Raw genomic sequence first — 16,903 nt, 5'->3', positions numbered from 1 at the left:
TCCCAGAGGACCCCTGTGCTTGTCGAGCAAGGAGAACCAAACCACTGCCAGGTAACTGGTGAGAACACACTCCAGGCCACTCTAGAATGTCCACCCCATGGGACTGTGGAATGTGCATATGGAGGACCTTCCTCTTCACTCAGATACCCCAAGGGGTAATACTATAGAGCTGTTATGACGGAATGTCTTCTCTACTGGGCCCAAGGGCTTACCTTTCTAAAAACATGTTCTCCAACTCCTAGTAAAATTCAAGGACATGCCAGAAGAAAGAAAACCATAATGAGAAAGGTAATGTGGCAAACACCCTATAATTTCCAGCACCCCTTTTCCTTGAACTCCAAGTGCACCTCAGGCCACCTCAATGCTCCCCTACAAGCTTTCTACCCTCTAGCACCATCCCCAACCTCTGCTGTTCTGACAGCTCTAGTCCAGGGAAAGGAAAACTTATTCTTCAAACTTAGACCCGAGTGGATCTCTTCAGGGGTTCTCACTGATTTAAAAGGGGACTGAGCCTCCAGCCCCCTCTGTAGTTCACAGCACTCATCAGTGTGATCAGTAGTGGGGGCACTTACAGAATCCAGGGGAGTCCTGCATCTAATGAAGCCTCCATGGGTGGGGGGCTTCCCCACTCCCTCTCTCTGAACCCTAACTGTAATCACAGGCTCCTGGCAAAATTTCATCATTAGTTGCAGCTTATATTAAAAAATTCTACAAAACTTCATTCATGTGAAGAATGAGAATAGTTTTAATAAGGTATTTTACAGGTTCTAATCCATTATATTTACCTACAGAAGGCAAAGAAAAATATCTGTATGATAATTGACTCTCTCTGCTTGACTTATTTCACTCAGCATAATCTCTTCCAGTCCCGTCCATGTTGCTACAAAAGTTGGGTATTCGTCCTTTCTGATGGAGGCATAATACTCCATAGTGTATATGGACCACCTCTTCCTTATCCATTAATCTGTTGAATGGTTTCACTTATTTGTGGAGCATAACAAAAAGCATGGAGGACATGGGGAGTTAGAGAGAAGGGGGTTGGGGTAAATTGGAAGGGGAGGTGAACCATGAGCGACTATGGACTCTGAAAAACAATCTGAGGGGTTTGAAGTGGCGGGGGTGGGAGGTTGGGGTACCAGGTGGTGGGTATTATAGAGGGCACGGATTGCATGGAGCACTGGGTGTGGTGAAAAAATAATGATACTGTTAAACTGAAAATAAATAAATTAAAAAAATTTTTATATATATTAAAAAAAAACACTGATGAAAGATAACAAAAAAAAGAAAAGAAAAGAAAAAAAGAAAAATATCTGTAAACTGACTGCATAACCTGAGCACATAATTACGTACGAAAGCCTTGGTGTTCATCCCTACAGACCCGCCAATCCCACCACACCCTACAGGCCATGTTCAGATCCCTGTGGTATTTGTTCTCAGACCTTGTACCTTCTTTCACAATGCCCAGCAATGCTGTTAGCAACTTGTTTATAAGATGTCTGCCTAACATTCCCTTCCCTTTCAAGAGGGTGAGCTAAGCAGGATGAGCTCTGTGCCAGTTACATCCATTGCTCTCCTACCAGCACCTAGGACAGTGCCTGCAGCAAGGAATGGAACACAACGCAGGACCAAGACAGCTGACAAAATGAGAGATGTTTCTGCAGATGACTGACAGATGTACTAAGAGAATGAAAAACAGTAAATCATCCAGTTCCAGAAATGGATCTATTCTTACAATCTGATTTAAGACTGGGGAAATCCTCTAGGAAACTGATACCTAACTTTGTAAAAAATAAATAGTCCTTATCATGACCCTTCTCAATGGAAACTGAGGGAGGACTGAAGGAAGCTATATTTTCTTTACAAAGCAATGCAACTTTGAAAAGATTAAAAACAGAGGTAAATTTGGCCCAGGTGAAGGTATTTCAGTGAGGACAAATCTAGGTGTGCTTCTCTTGTACTTCTTCCAGTGCCTGTGGCTACTTGGTTAGTCATGAGTCCTGGAGAAAGCTGACTCTACCTTTGCCTGTGATTCTCACCTGAGATTCTCAGGGTGAATGATGACAATTACAATTAACTTCTAAGAAAATTACAAACCAGTGATCACAGAACCACAAATGCAGTTTATGTTTAAAAATAAGTCAAGGACACCTGGGTGGCTCAATCAGTGAAGTGCCTGCCTTCAGCTCAGGTCATGGTCTTGGGGTCCTGGGATCAAATCCCACGGCAGGCTCTCTGCTCCGTGTGGAGTCTGCGTCTTCCTCTCACTCTTCTTCTGTGCTCTCCACCCCATCTCAAATAAATAAATAAAATCTTTAAAAAAATAAAAGTAAATCAAAGTGAATCTGAATACCAATGCTCATGTGCCAGATCATCTGAAAAATCTTAGAACCATTCCCAAATACCTGTCTTGAAAATGTCATTTGATCAGTGAGATCTTTTGCTTTCCAGTGTCCTGCAAATGGGAGAACATGGACAAAGAATTCAGCGTCTCAGAGCTAGTGCTTCTTCCCAGATGACACAAAAACTGACAAATATAAAATTCAACAATAGCTGAAGATTTCAACACCCTACTCTCAATAAGTGATGAACTAAGCAGAGTATCAACAATGATACAAAATATTTGAAGAACACCATTAACCAACTGGATCTAATAGAAATCTATAGAGTACTCCACCCAACAGAACGAACAGCCTTCTCAAGTGCACATGAGAGATTCTACAGAATAGACTACATCTAGGCCATAAAACAAGCCTGGATAGATTTAAGTGGCTTGAAATTACAGAAAGTATGTTTTCTGACAGCCATGGAAGGAAATTAGAAGTAAATAAGAGAAGGAGATTTGGGAAAGTCACAAATATGTGGAAATTAAATACTATGCTCCTAAATAACCAATGAAATGGCTGTATTGATGTCAGAGAAAAACAGATTTTAAGAGGAAACTGTTACCAGAGATAAACAGAGTCTTTCTGTAATGATAAATTGGTAAATCCATCAGGAAGACAGAACACTTATAAACAGGTATGTACTTAAAATCAGAGCCTCAATACACATGAAGCAAAAATTGATAAAATTGAGAAAGGCAATTCAATAATAATTGTGGCAGCTTTAATAATTGGGGACCTCACTTTCAAAAATGGATAAAAAATAGGCAGAAACTCAACAATGATGTAAAGGACTTGAGCAAGTCTATAAATCAATTACAATATATTTATATATGTACCACTCCATTCAATGACAAAATACATAGCTGCCTTCCCTGCTATAGAACATTATCCATGACACCATATGGCAGGCCACAAAATAAGACTCAATAAATTTAGAATGAGTTAATTCAAATAAAATGCACTCTTTAATCACAATGGAAGTAAGTTAAAAATCAAAAGTAGGAAGAATTTGGGGAAATTTACAAACACACAGAAATTATACAATGCACTGCTAAATAACCAATCAAGTCAAAGAAGAAATAACAAGTGATAACATACTTTGAGATGAATAAAAAAACACAACTTATCAAGACATGTGAGATACAACTAAAACACTGCCTAAAAGAACTTATACCTATAAACACCCACATAAAGAAGATCTTAAACCAATATCATAGCTTTCCACTATATGAAACTAGAAAAAGAGAAAACGAAACTGAAAGAAAACAGAAGAAGGAACATAATAAATATTAAAGCAAAAATTAATGAAATATAGAATAGGAAAACATTTTGAAAATCAATGAAACAAAAGTTGATTCTTTAAAAAAGATCAACAAAATTGACAGAACTTCAGCTAAATAAAAGGAGAGAAGATTCAAATTATTAAAATAAAAAATGAAAGAGCATTACTACCAGTCTTAGAGAAACAAGAAGGATAAAAAAGAACATTATGAATAATTATATTTCAAAAAATAGATAACTTAGATGAAATGGACAAATTCCAAAAATGACCAAACCACTGAATTTAAATCAACACGACATAGAAAATCTGACTACCTTTACAATAAATAAAAGGATTAAATTAGTCACTTAAAATTTCGCACAAATAAAAGCCCAGGCCCAGTTATATTTACTGTTGCATCCTATTAAACATTTATAAAAGAATTGATAACAAACTTTCCCTTTCCAAATTGTTCTTCAAAAAATAAAAAATGGTCATAACTCCCAACTCAGTCTATGAGGCCAATATTATCTCCTGAAAGTCAAACCAGAGGCTACAATAGAAGAAAACTATAGACTGACATCACTTACGAATATAAACACAAAAATTACCAAGACAATACTAGCTAATCACATCCAAAAAATGTAAAATTGAGATTTATGCAAAGAATGTGGGTTGGTTTACTATATGAAAATCAACTAATTTAATGGCTGATCCCTTGGCACAGAGAGAGCCTACAGCAATTGAAAAAATAAAAACAAACCCCAGCAAATCCTGAGGAAGAGAGAAAATCTGATTTCCGGAGTTACCACATTATTAGAATCAAATGTCCAGTTTTGAATCTATCCCTAAAAAAAGGCCCAAAGCAGATCTACTGGACAAAGACCTTAAAACAAGTATCTAAAGAACTAAAGAAAGATGTGGAGAAAGTCAATAAAGCAATGTATGAACAAAATGGAAATGTTAATAAAGGAGAAAACCTAAAAAGAAACAAAAATAAATTCTGGAGCTGAGAAGTACAGTAATTGAAAGAGTCACTAGGATTCAAAGGCAGGATTCAGTAGGCAGAAGAAAGAATTGGAAAACTTGAAAGCAGGTCAATGGAAATTATTGAGTTTGAGGAACAGAAAGAGAAAAGACTGAAGTAAAATGAACAGACCTTCAGCTAAATAAAAGGAGAGAAGATTCAAATTATTAAAATAAAAAACAAAAGAGCATTACTACCAGTCTTAGAGAAACAAGAAGGATAAAAAAAGAATATTATGGGCACCACCAAGTAAACAAACCTAGGCATTGTGGGAGTCCCAGAAGGAGAGAGAAAAAAGGAAGCAGAGAGAATATCTGAAGAAATAGTGACTCTAAAGTTCCCAAATTTGATGAAAAGACATGAATATAAACATTCAAGGAGTCAATGAACTCCAAACAGGATGAAATACCCACACTGAGATATGTTATAATCAAACTGTTGAAGTCCAAAGATAAAAAGAATCATGGAAGCAGCAAGTTATCACATGCAGGAGATCCCCAATAAAGCAGACTTCTCTCAGAGAGTCTAGAAGGCAGAAGGCAGTGGGCTGATACAGTCAATGTGCTAAAAAGAAAAATGTCAACCAAGAACATTATATGTGGCAAAGTTGCTCTTCAAAAGGGAAGGATAAATTAAGCTATCTCCAGATAAACAAAACCTGAGTTCATTACCACCAGCTCTGCCCTGCAAGAAGTATTTGTTCAAGGGTGGTCCTGCAGGGTGAATGAAAGGGCACTAGATAGTAATTTGAAGCCATATGAAGAAATATCTTAGTAAAGGTAAACACATGGGCACATGGGTTTATAACTCCACTTTTTATTTTCTATGTACTTATGAGACTAATGCCTTTCTTTTTTGGGGGGAGATAAAGGTTTGTTTTATTGAATGACTGATCTGTGTAAATGCCGAGGCCACTATGTATAGACAAAAGAGGGGGAACTTTGGTTCTTGGCCTCTTCCTCGTTGGACAGAGTCATAATTTCCTCCTTCTTGGCCTGGAGCCACTCTTCAGGGCACTTAGGTACTTTCTTAGTCTTAGACCTGCAGGCCTCAGCTCAGTCCTAGAAGCTTCTTGTCAGCCTTGTATGACATCAGCCTATGGATGTGTTCAATGAGAATGTGTTTGTTTTTCCACATGTTACCTCCATTTTCAAGTACAGGCTGTGACACATGTGGCTGTCAGTCTTCCTAGGTTCACAGTATCTTCTAAGCAGCCAGCATATAATTCTCATCCTCCTCATCTAGGTAATCTTCCTGGTCATCTGAGTGCTAGCAGTAGCCTTTCACTCCCCCTGTGCCCATATGCCTGCTTTCCAGTGGGGCCAAAGTGTTTTTCTGCCATGGACTCCAGGAATGGATAGTCACAGGCTCCCCGATGATCAGCCCATCTTTGATCAGCTTCCAGATCTGCTGATGGGAGTTGACTCTAGTAATTACGTTGGTCTCATTGAGATCCAACCAGACCTTCTTTTTGCTACAATGGAGGACACCAGAGGTAAGCCTCTTCCAAAGCTGAGCATGGCAGCAGCCATGGTGGTGGAAAGACCGAACTCCAATCTAATACATTTTAAATTTATTTTTATTTTTTGAGAAGAATTAATCTACTTCTTTGCTTTTTAAAAAATTCTTTTTAAGTAGGCTTCCACACCCAGCATGGGGCTTGAACTCATGACCCTAAGATCAAAAGGTGCATGCTCGGGGCACCTGGGTGGTTCAGTGGGTTAAGCCGCTGCCTTTGGCTCAGGTCATGATCTCAGGGTCCTGGGAACGAGTCCCGCATTGGGTTCTCTGCTCGGCGGGGAACCTGCTTCCCTCTCTCTCTCTCTCTCTGCCTGCCTCTCTGTCTACTTGTAATCTCTCTCTGTCAAATAAATAAATAAAATCTTAAAAAAAGAAAGTTGCATGCTCTACTGACTTAGTGAGGTGCTATTTTTTTTTTTTTAAGATTTTATGTTTTTATTTGAGAGAGAGTGTGTGTGCACAAGCAGGGGGAAAGGGGAAGAGAAGGGAGAAGTAAACTCTTCATGTAGCAGGGAACCCAATTCAGGGCTCAATCCAGGACCTGCTATCATGACCTGAGCTGAGGGCAGACTCTTAACCGACTGAGCCATTCAGGTGCCCCACCCTAAAATGTTTCTTAAAAAGGAATTGGTAGTCGAAGACCTTGCAATGTTGTAGTTTTGGTTTGTAATTCCTCATTTTGTTTTCTACATTATATAACAGAATGATGTATTTTTAAATTACTAGTTTGTGTTTTTGGACACACAATGCATAAAGATGTTATTCTGTGACATGAACAACTGAAACAAATAAAGACAGACTTGTAAGGGGACTGGGTGTTACTAAAGCTAAGATGGTATAAATCCAAATTAAAGTGTTACAACTTTAGGATGTCAAATGTTATTCCCATAGGAACCACAAAGGATGGGGCTACAGAATATGTACAAAGGGAAAGAAGAAAGGAACTGAAACATTTCACTACCAAAAAAAATCAACTAAACACAAAAGAAGACTGTAATGCATGAAATTAGTGATAAAAATCTATAAGATATAGAAAAAAACCAGCGAGATAACAGAAGAAAGTTTTTCCTTGTCATCCTTAAAAGGAAGCAATTCTTAAATAAGCTACAATGTGGAGGAACCTTGACATTTTGCTAAGTGAAATAAGCCGATCATGAAAAGACAAATGCTCTATGATTCCACTACTCAGAAGAGTCAAAATCATAGAGACAGAAAGTAAAATGGTGGTTTCTAGAGGCTGGGGTGAGCCGTAATGGGGAGGAGCTGTTTATTGGGGAGTGACTGTTTAACGGGAACAGACTTCTTGTTTTGCATAGTGAAAAGCATTCAGGAGGCAGACAGTGGGGATGGTTGCACGACAATATGAATGTAGTTAATAATGAACTGCACACTTAAAAATGGTTAAGATGATAAATTTTCTGTTGTGTGTATTTTATAACCAAAAAAATGAAAAAGAGGGTGCACAAAAACTTGTCCATCAATGTTCATAGCAGCATTATTTCTAATAACCAAAAAGTAGAAATATCCCAAATGTTCATCAGTTGATGAGCAAATAAAAAAACATGGCGGCACCTGGGTGGCTCAGTTGGTTAAAGCCTCTGCCTTCGGCTCAGGTCATGATCTCAGGGTCCTGGAACTGAGCCCCACATTGGGCTCCTTGCTCAGCAGGGAGTCTGCTGCTCCCCTGCCTTCCATTCCCCATTCTTGTGCTTGCTCTTTGTCTCTCTCTCACACTCACTTTAATAAATAAATAAATCTTTTTTAAAAATGTGGTATATACATATGATAGAATATTATTCAGCCATAAAAAGGAATGAAGTACTGATTCATGCTACAATTTGGATCAACTGTGAACACTACGTCGCAAAAGACCACAACATCAATGAAATAACTAGAACGGGCAAATCCCTAGAGATGGAAAGTAGATTAGTGTTTGCCTAGGGCTGGGGGGTGGGGAGCTGGGGGAAGAGAGGTAGAGTGGGAAGAGACTGCTAGTGGGCACAAGGTTTCTTTTGGGTGAGATGAGTACATTCTAAAGTTAGATTATGTTCATAGTTGTACACTCTATATAAATCCTCCAACACCTGTTGAGAGTGCACTTTAAACAGGTGAAGTTTATGGTACATAAATTATATGTCAACAAAGCTCCTGGATTAAAAAAAAAAAAAAGTGTTACCAGAAATTAAAAAAAAAAAAAAGGTGAGATAGCTTTTTGGAACAGAAGATGTGATACAATTTGTCTCCAGCAATCCCACACTAAAACAAATGCTAAAGGAAGGAGGATATGATCTCAGATGGAAGCTGAAGATGTGGACAGGAACAGAGAGCAATATACAGGTGGGTAAATCTGAGTATGGACAAGAGGGGTAAGGAGTCTGGATTTCAGTCAGAGGCTCTGTGCACAGATGGCACAAATGTGTGCCCTGGCCCTGCTCTCTTTTCACACAATGTTCCATTTCTTTCCAGCCCAGGGCCTTTGCAGATGCTGTTCTTCTGCTCAAACACGCTCTTCTCTACCCTCACACCCTACTTGTTTGCCTTATTAATTCCAACTTATCCTCAGTTTCGTTTCCTCACAAAGACTGATGTGTCCCTTCAGGATGACCCAGGACCTCCCACAGCACACCTCCTGGTAACAGCATTTGCCAATTTTAATCATTATCTGTATTCGCATGATTCTTTGATCCAGTTCTGTTTTATAGATTTAAGCCTGCTTACATTCCCTATACATTTAATCAATTTTTCCTTTTCTTGAGAAAAAAGATAAAAATAAATTGTGACTTAACTATTGTTCTCTAGTGAGTCACACCAGGATCCGCCTGTACCTTTTTTAGAAAAATAAGTTTCACATTACTGAGGCAAATGGAATGTGTAATGCTTGCAAAGCTCCTGTGAGAAATCTCTCTTCAAAAATTGTGGCAGCTCCGTGATTCATGATAGATATTATTATCCTCCAGAGCAGCCTTGACCACTGTATCCACCCCAAAGTGACAGGGCTATCAAGGCTGGCTTTACCACAGCCATTTCTCTGACACCTAGATGCATGTGCATAAAACCTTCTCTGTCCACCTGTCAGAAAGGAAGCGGGGGGTGGGGAGTGGTGGATAGATTCATTTTGACATTTGGGAGAAAAGAAAGCCAAGAAGTCTTACGAGCAAAGGGTTGAAACCAAAGAACTCAGACATTGAGTCACAGTGTTTTGAGTGGAGCAAGAGGGGAGAGTAAAGGAACATACTGGGTGGTCAGTTTTGAAGTTTCCAGTATCCTGTAATTGTTTATCTTATGAAACACTAAAATTAGGCTTGGCCTAGGGAAGCGAGTCATCCCGTATCAAAACTTGAAGACTAAGTCAGCATTGGGAATGTACAACAGGTGCTCAGTAAATACTGCTGAATGGAGGAAGGAAGGTGGGGCGGGGGGGAGGAACCAGATGTACCTATAACACTTGCTAGATAAAAGAATCACCTCCTGATAAAAATGAGACAGTCTCAATTACCCAGTCAATTCCCAAGGCCACTTCTCACTCCACTTAGCTAAACTATGTCACACTTCTTCAGTCCGAGTTCTGCCTGTCCATTGTCTTCCTTTAGACATTACTGAGGGACAATCATGCAGAGCTAAAGTTCGATGGCCTTCAGGAGTGAAGGAATATGGATGCAGAGGACGGCCCTGCTCCAGATGCCTTGGCCCCATCCTCAGGCTTCCCTTTGGCTATGGGCTGGGTAGGAACAGCAAGGAATTCTGGAAAGAATGAGGCACTGGCCACATTTCACTGGCATGTTTCTTTGCAAAGAAACGAGTTTCTTGATGAAGTCCAGGAAGTTCACTTTCGCTTTTGTTCCCTTTGCCTTTGGAGACATTTTGCTTTGAAAGAAGTTGCTGTGGCCAATGTCAAAAAGGCTACTGCTTATGTTCTCCTCTAGGATTTTGATGGACTCCTGTCTCACATTGAGGTCTTTAATCCATTTAGAGTTTATCTTTGTGTATGGTGCAAGAGAATGATCGAGTTTCATTCTTCTATATATATACTTCATCAAGATAAAAAGCTTCTGCACAGCAAAGGAAACAGTCAACAAAACAAAAAGACAACCCACTGAATGGGAAAAAGATATTTGCAAATGACACTACAGATAAAGGGCTGGTATCCAAGATCTATAAAGAACGTCTTAAACTCAACACCATCAAACAAATAAGTCAAAAAATGGGCAGAAGACATGAATAGACACTTCTCCAAAGAAGAAATACAAATGGCTAACAGACACATGAAAAATGTTCAACATCATCAGCCATCAGAGTAATTCAAATTAAAACCACAGTGAGATATCACCTTACACCAGTTAGAATGGCAAAAATCAACAAGACAAGAAACAACAAACATTGGGGAGATTGTGGCAAAAGGTGAACCCTCTTACACTGTTGGTGAGAATGCAAGCTGGTGCAGCCACTTAGGAAAGCAGTGGGGAGCTTCCTCAAAAAGTTAAAAATAGAGCTACCCTATGACCCAGCAATTGCACTACTGGGTATTTACCCCAAAGATACAGATACAGTAAAAAGAAAAAGCACATGCACCTCAATGTGCATCACAGCAATGCCCACAATAGCCAAACTGTGGAAAGAGCTGAGATATTCTCCAACAGAGGACTGGATAAAGAAGATGTGGTGCATATATACAAAGGAATATTATTCAGCCATCAGAAAGGATGACTACTCGACATTTGCATTCGACATGGGTGGGACTGGAGGAGATTATGCTGAGTGAAAGAAGTCAAACAGAGAAGACAATTATATGGTCTCGCTTATTTGCGGAACATAAGGAATAACATGGACATTAGGAGAAGGAAGGGAAAATGAAGGGGGGGAATCGGAGGGGGCGACGAACCATGAGAGACTATGAACTCCGGGAAACAAACTGAGGGTTTTAGAGGGACGTGAGGTGAGGGGATGGTCAGCCTGGTGATGGATATCAAGGAGGGCACGTACTGCATGGAGCACTGGGTGTCATACATAAACAATGACTCATGGAACACTCCATCAAAAACTACTGATGTACTGTATATAATAGAATAAAAAATTATTTAAAAATTGCTGAATCACTGTTTTACCCCTGAAACGAATATAATGCTGTATGTTAATTATACTGGAATTAAAAATTTTGAAAAAGAAAAAGAAAAGAAAGAAGTTTCATTCAAACAAACTTGGTCATCCACAAGATAAACAGCATAGGTTATGAGCATATAAACAAGTATCTTATATTGGATAACCTATGCCATTTTTTGGAAATTTACATAACAATTGATTTCATGGTATTAGGAATCCTCGTAAATGGGCAAACTGATAAGCTACTTAGCTGGGAATGCATACGACACAGTGTGTACATGGAGACAGGCACACATGAACCTGTGTTCACACATGAAGCCTAAGCCTCCGTCAATATTCTTCAATAAAAGTTACATCTCAGACTGTGGTACATGCCAGCTCTCACAGGAGGAACCTGCTTTTACATATCCAGGAGTGAAAGTTTGCATATGAAATTTGAAGAATGTTAGTTTAGACATTCCCTGGTTATTAAGGTGAAAAAAATTCTTAGAGACTTCTACAAAACTATTATTTCAAAAAGAGGTGAGTTCAAGACCTTCCAACTTTGCAACCTTAATGTAGATACTGTATTTGCATAGTTCTTGGTAAAACAGCATATGAATTCACTCTAATGCTGGGGATGTCTTGCCAAGATGCTGTGTGACTTAGAAGCTTTGCGTCTTGAAGGGAGAGCTGTACCTTGGGCAGAAGGCCGCACACACATCTGACCAAGGGGACACTAGAAACCAAGGCATAGGGAAGCTTTCCCAGGGCTGGATCACATTTAACTTCATCAGTTTACTGAGATAATAAACTACCCATTTTCCAGAAAGATTTTATTTATTTGATGGGGGGGGGAGGGAGGGAGTGCATACCTGTGCATGAGCAGGGGGAGGGGCAGAAGAGAGGGAGAAGCAGACTCCCCACTGAGCAGGGAGCCCAAGATGGAGCCCAGTCCCAGGACCCTGAGATATGACCCAAGCTGACGTTGGATGCTTAACCAATTGAGCCACCCAGGTTCCCCCATAAACTTGCTTTTTAAATGACGTATACCAAAACTACTGACACAAAGAAAGTTCTTACAGCTTCATTTATTTAGGATGTTACATATGTGATTGGCATTTCAGCAGCACGGCAGATGCACCGCTGAGATTTTTTTTGTTTTGTTTTTGGTAGGAAGTCATGCTCCAAGGGCTATTAATAAGGAGACATAACACCACCTCTCATTCTGGCCCACTCAAAATAGGCAGACTCAGACACTGAGGCTGAATAATTATCAGTAAAAAGATTTTTCTGAAATAAGAACAATGATGAGGAGGACTCCCAGGCATAGGGCTTTACACAGCACAAAGGCCTGGCTTCACAGGGAATCCTAAATTGCTGGGTGGCTGCCCCTTGGTAACAGAAGAAAAGAGTGAGGCTCGGTGGGTTGGACCATCTGCCCCCAAGTCCCTGAATGTCCCCCACATTGCCAAGGGGTGTGCTGCCGAAGGCACACCATCTACATCCCAAGACCATCCAACCAGCCCAGGTGACGCACAGATGTGACAATCACCTGACTGACAGAGGCTGCCATACTGAGAAATCTCCATCCGGGGGACAAGACCTATGACTTGTTTCTCCTGAGCAAGTGAAGCTCAGTCAGGCCACGGCTCTGCTTCCTCTGCACCACGGTGACAGAACCCACTGCACCAGGAACCACATAGCTTCAGAGGATGCAGTTGTGGGCAGCAGGGCAGCTCCCACAGCCCCGTCTATCAGCTGGGGACAAGTCCCCGAAGCTGGGTCCTGAAGGGCAGGAATAATTCTAACCGTCTTTTACTCTGGCCTCTGCTACATTCTGCCCCCCTCTCCCCGCCACAGTGTACAGACTATGCCATGGGGATCCCAGTGTCAGGTGTGGCACATGAAGAGGAAAATGCTCCCAGTCCTCTTCCCCTCTCCCTTCCTTTCATTCCCCCGCCACTTCTGCTCCCTGCTTCTCCTCTCTCCGTATGCATGTGCCACAAAGAAAAACAATTCGTACACGCCAAGGAGATAGATTAACGTCTGTAATGAGGGAGGGCATAAACATACTAGAAAACATGACAAGAGATGCAGAAGGTCTATTCTTTTGCCCCAGGGATGGCAGTTGTGGCCTCCCACCCCCGCCTCCCATCTCTCTGTGCTCAGAAGCCCACCTGGGCTCAGGCCTGAGGCACTGCTCACAGGAAGCCACCCTCTGGGTGCTGAGTAAGCTCCCTGCACTTTCATCCTTCTGGAAACCAGCAGCAGGGCAGGAGAGAGGGGCCTTCCCGGTCCCATCTCCACATCCTACCATGGCCGGGGCCCTTGGGACACCGTCAGGTGCTGATCCAGAGCCTTCTTCCTTGTGTCCCCAAGCAGCCTCACTAGGTCTGGCAACACTGTCACCTCCCCGGCCACAAGAAGTGGGGCCTCTGCCAAGTACAGCCACTCCTGAGGCCCTGCAAGCCCCCCAGGCAGGGGTGAAACACACAGCAGTAAAAGTTAAGTAAAAGCTAAGAACACATTCACTTGCTTCTTTCACTCCAAGTTGGGAAGGTCGTTGGGGGTGGCCTGGCACCGCAGGAAGCTGGTCCGGAGCCAGCACTTGCCTCCTTCTGAGTCGCTGCCAAATGGCTGAGGATGAAAAATAACCAACTTTGTTTCACTGGGCTTGCTTGCCACAGGGGCAGGCAGAGGGCACTAATGGGGTAAGGCTGCCTTTTCTATCTGGGTAGTCGCTGACCCCGGGAAGAAGTAAGATCCAATGCTGAAAAAATTCCCAAGCGGATTCTGAGCCTAACACAGTCAAGTCGTATGCCTCCCACCTGTTCCGGCCCCAGAACACACAGCACGGCCTGCCCTCCTTTAAGTGTGCTGCCACCTTCGGAGCGAGGTGCCACTGCTGGGGACACCTCTGTCTCTGCCACTGAACACACACTCCTTAGCTTTGCTTTTGCTTTCTTGTTCTTTATTTTAAAGACCCATCATGTTATCCTGGGTCCATGATAGGCTTTTTGGTCTGTTTTCCTGGGACCCTCCAAATGCTTGTGCTCGTGGGGCACTGGCTCATCCTACTCCCTGGCAGGGGCCCCAACTGGCAGGGGCACAGACCATACCACTGGAGAAAGCACCCGTTGCTGTCAGCTTGGTGAGGCTCCCAGGCCTCTCCCCAGAATGATGCCACCCTCCCTGGAGATGTCTTCTCTGATACCTGTAGCTGGGCCACTTAGGAGTGATAGACTCCCAAAACCCAGCTTCACAATGCCACCTGCTTCCTGTTTGTCCAATGTCTCAAGGCTGCTTAACCAGGACAGTCAGCAGTTTCCAGGCAACGTCTGGAGGGTTGGCAGAAGGCTCTAGATGACAAGTGTGATTCTGTATTATCACTGAAACCAAGGAGCAGGCAGGCAGCAGGGGGTGGGGCTGACTTCGGAAGATGGTTCTAAGAAAGTCCTAGCTTGCTTTTCTGTTTTCCAAAATGCATCTATATAAAGTTCTTGTCAGACGGTTCACAACTTAAACAATAAAGCATGAGCCGTGTATGTGATGGTGACAAAAGAAAGCAGTGAATTGAGAGAACTTGGGAAATAATCACCAAGAGCTTTGAAGGTTTTTATATATACTCGCTTTTGTGTGCTTTAGACCTGAAGGCCGCCTGCCTCGATGCTGGCGGGAGTCAGCTGCTAAGGGTTCAGCCTCCTCCCAGAAGAGGGACAACAGGCTGGTAGGGTCCCTCATTTCCTATAGGTGTTTCAGGGGCCCATGAGGTAGAATGAACTATTGAAGAGTCAGGGATGGCCTCAGGGATCATGTCTCTGAGGTTCCAGGTAGCAGCCCTCCCCCAGAGGCAGGAGCTAGGCAAACCCAGCAAGACCCAGGCAACAACCCACTCCTGCTCAAGGCTGGCCTTGCCAGCCACACTAAGCTCTGAGCCCATCCCGCTGCCACCTGCTATGGCCTGCCCCATCTTGGGGTCACGGTGCTGGATGTCCCTGGTCCCGAGAGTTATAGGAGGGGAAGATGGGCTCCAGGCAGCTTGCACAGGCACTCCTCTGTACCTCGCCCCAGTGGGTGCTCTGCGACACAGTTTGGATCTTAAAACTCTGCTCAATTTCAAGAAAAATGTTCATGAATTTCCTTTCTTTGCTGCTTTCTTTGCCCATCTTTGCAGTGCCAAAGCCATACATCCCTTGGGACATGGAAGAACCAAACCGAAAGGCCAGTAATGCCCCTGGTACACTAATATTCTAATGGAGTCTATAAACCCCCAACAGGAAAGCTTTCTGCAAGGACATCAAAGGGCTTTGTGTCAGGGCCCTGGGCTCATTTTATTCAGAGGAAAGAGACTAAAGCAGGTCCCAGGTCTCAGATGGCCTATACCTTCTCTCACAGAATGCTCACGAACCTCTCTGAATTAAACATCTCATCTTCTTTTTGTAGGTAAGAAAAGAGGATCAGAGAAGTTCAGCAACCTGCCCAAGATCACCCACCCAGGAAGTGGAAAATCTGATCCTCAAATCAAAGCCTGTACCTCACCCAGGTGTGGTACCAGCCACCCACCTACTAGCCGCCTATCACAGATTCTGCTTGAGCCCATCTGGGCTGGGGCTGACAGGCTTGTAGTTCTACCAGGTCCCCGGGGGATGCCAGGGATATTGTCCATGGGCCCTCCCTAGATGAGCCCTGTGTTCTAAAAGAGTGTGTGCAACAAAACCCACTATTTTTTGAAAGTCTCTGGATGTATACGAGGAATACAGGCAGGACCACAAAGAGATGTGACCTGCAGTTATTTCTGGGTCATGTAACTGTATGTATTTTAAGCTCTCCTTTTGTGCTTTTCGAAGGTTTTGCAATTTTTCTGATTGAAACTGTATTTTATTCATAATTATGAGAAGCTTTAATAGTTTCTTTTTGAAGGCAAGACAGGGGCTATCAGTGATCAGGACTTGGGGTCTTCCCTCCCTGAGTCTGTGTCTCCTGACCTGGCAGCCTGAGGAAGCTGGGGCAGCTCCGGAGTGCAAGTTCCTGCCCAGGGCAGGGCACACCGAGGGCTCTCATCCACTGGAACCAAGAGCTCATTTGGGAGATGCCGTGCCTGTCATTTCCAAGGTAATTTCCCACTTGTTCCCCGTGTCTCCACATCATATCCGTCTCCAAGCTGGAGGAGAAAGTACCACTACAAGGCAGGCAATCCTCTCAGCTACGGCTGCCGGGCACGTCCGGGCCCACAGTGAGCATCTGTCACAGGACGCAGCTTCTCTTCTGGTCCCACCCGTGTCTCCTGTCCACTGGTGGGCCCTTCCCACTGTGTTCTGCGCCCCCCTCCCCCAAACTGCCCTGGAACAGGGATGCAGACCTGGGGTCCCCGAGGGCCTGCCAAGAAGCCAACTGGGAGAGACTCCACGGGGCATATGGCACTTAGCCTCTCTGTGCCTCTAGAACAGCCCCCACACACACTTGGGACTTTAAAGTTATCACAATGTGGTAACCAGCATTCGCAAGTACAAGCCTACCAGGGAATATGTTTCATTTCCTTGGCTGCCTCATTCCTGTTACATTTATTTTTTAATATTTTTATATAAATGCAGATACTTGTACCTCTTTACTTCCATCAGCATGAGCAAAGCC

General features: G+C 42.8%; 1 protein-coding gene and 1 pseudogene across 1 annotated transcript in view; both read right to left on the bottom strand.

The window, feature by feature from the left end:
• Window positions 1–16,903, bottom strand: part of CRACDL (CRACD like) — a 132,560-nt gene that overhangs the window by 59,639 nt on the left and 56,018 nt on the right. The gene's annotated exons all lie outside the window — the stretch shown is intronic.
• Window positions 5,587–15,462, bottom strand: LOC132022377 (large ribosomal subunit protein eL19-like; annotated as a pseudogene).

The sequence above is a fragment of the Mustela nigripes genome, chromosome 7 (genome assembly GCF_022355385.1).
Source record: "Mustela nigripes isolate SB6536 chromosome 7, MUSNIG.SB6536, whole genome shotgun sequence".
NCBI classification, from domain to species: Eukaryota; Metazoa; Chordata; class Mammalia; order Carnivora; family Mustelidae; genus Mustela; species Mustela nigripes.
Note: the sequence above shows the minus strand (reverse complement) of the source record. Positions and strands in the feature narration are given on the sequence as shown.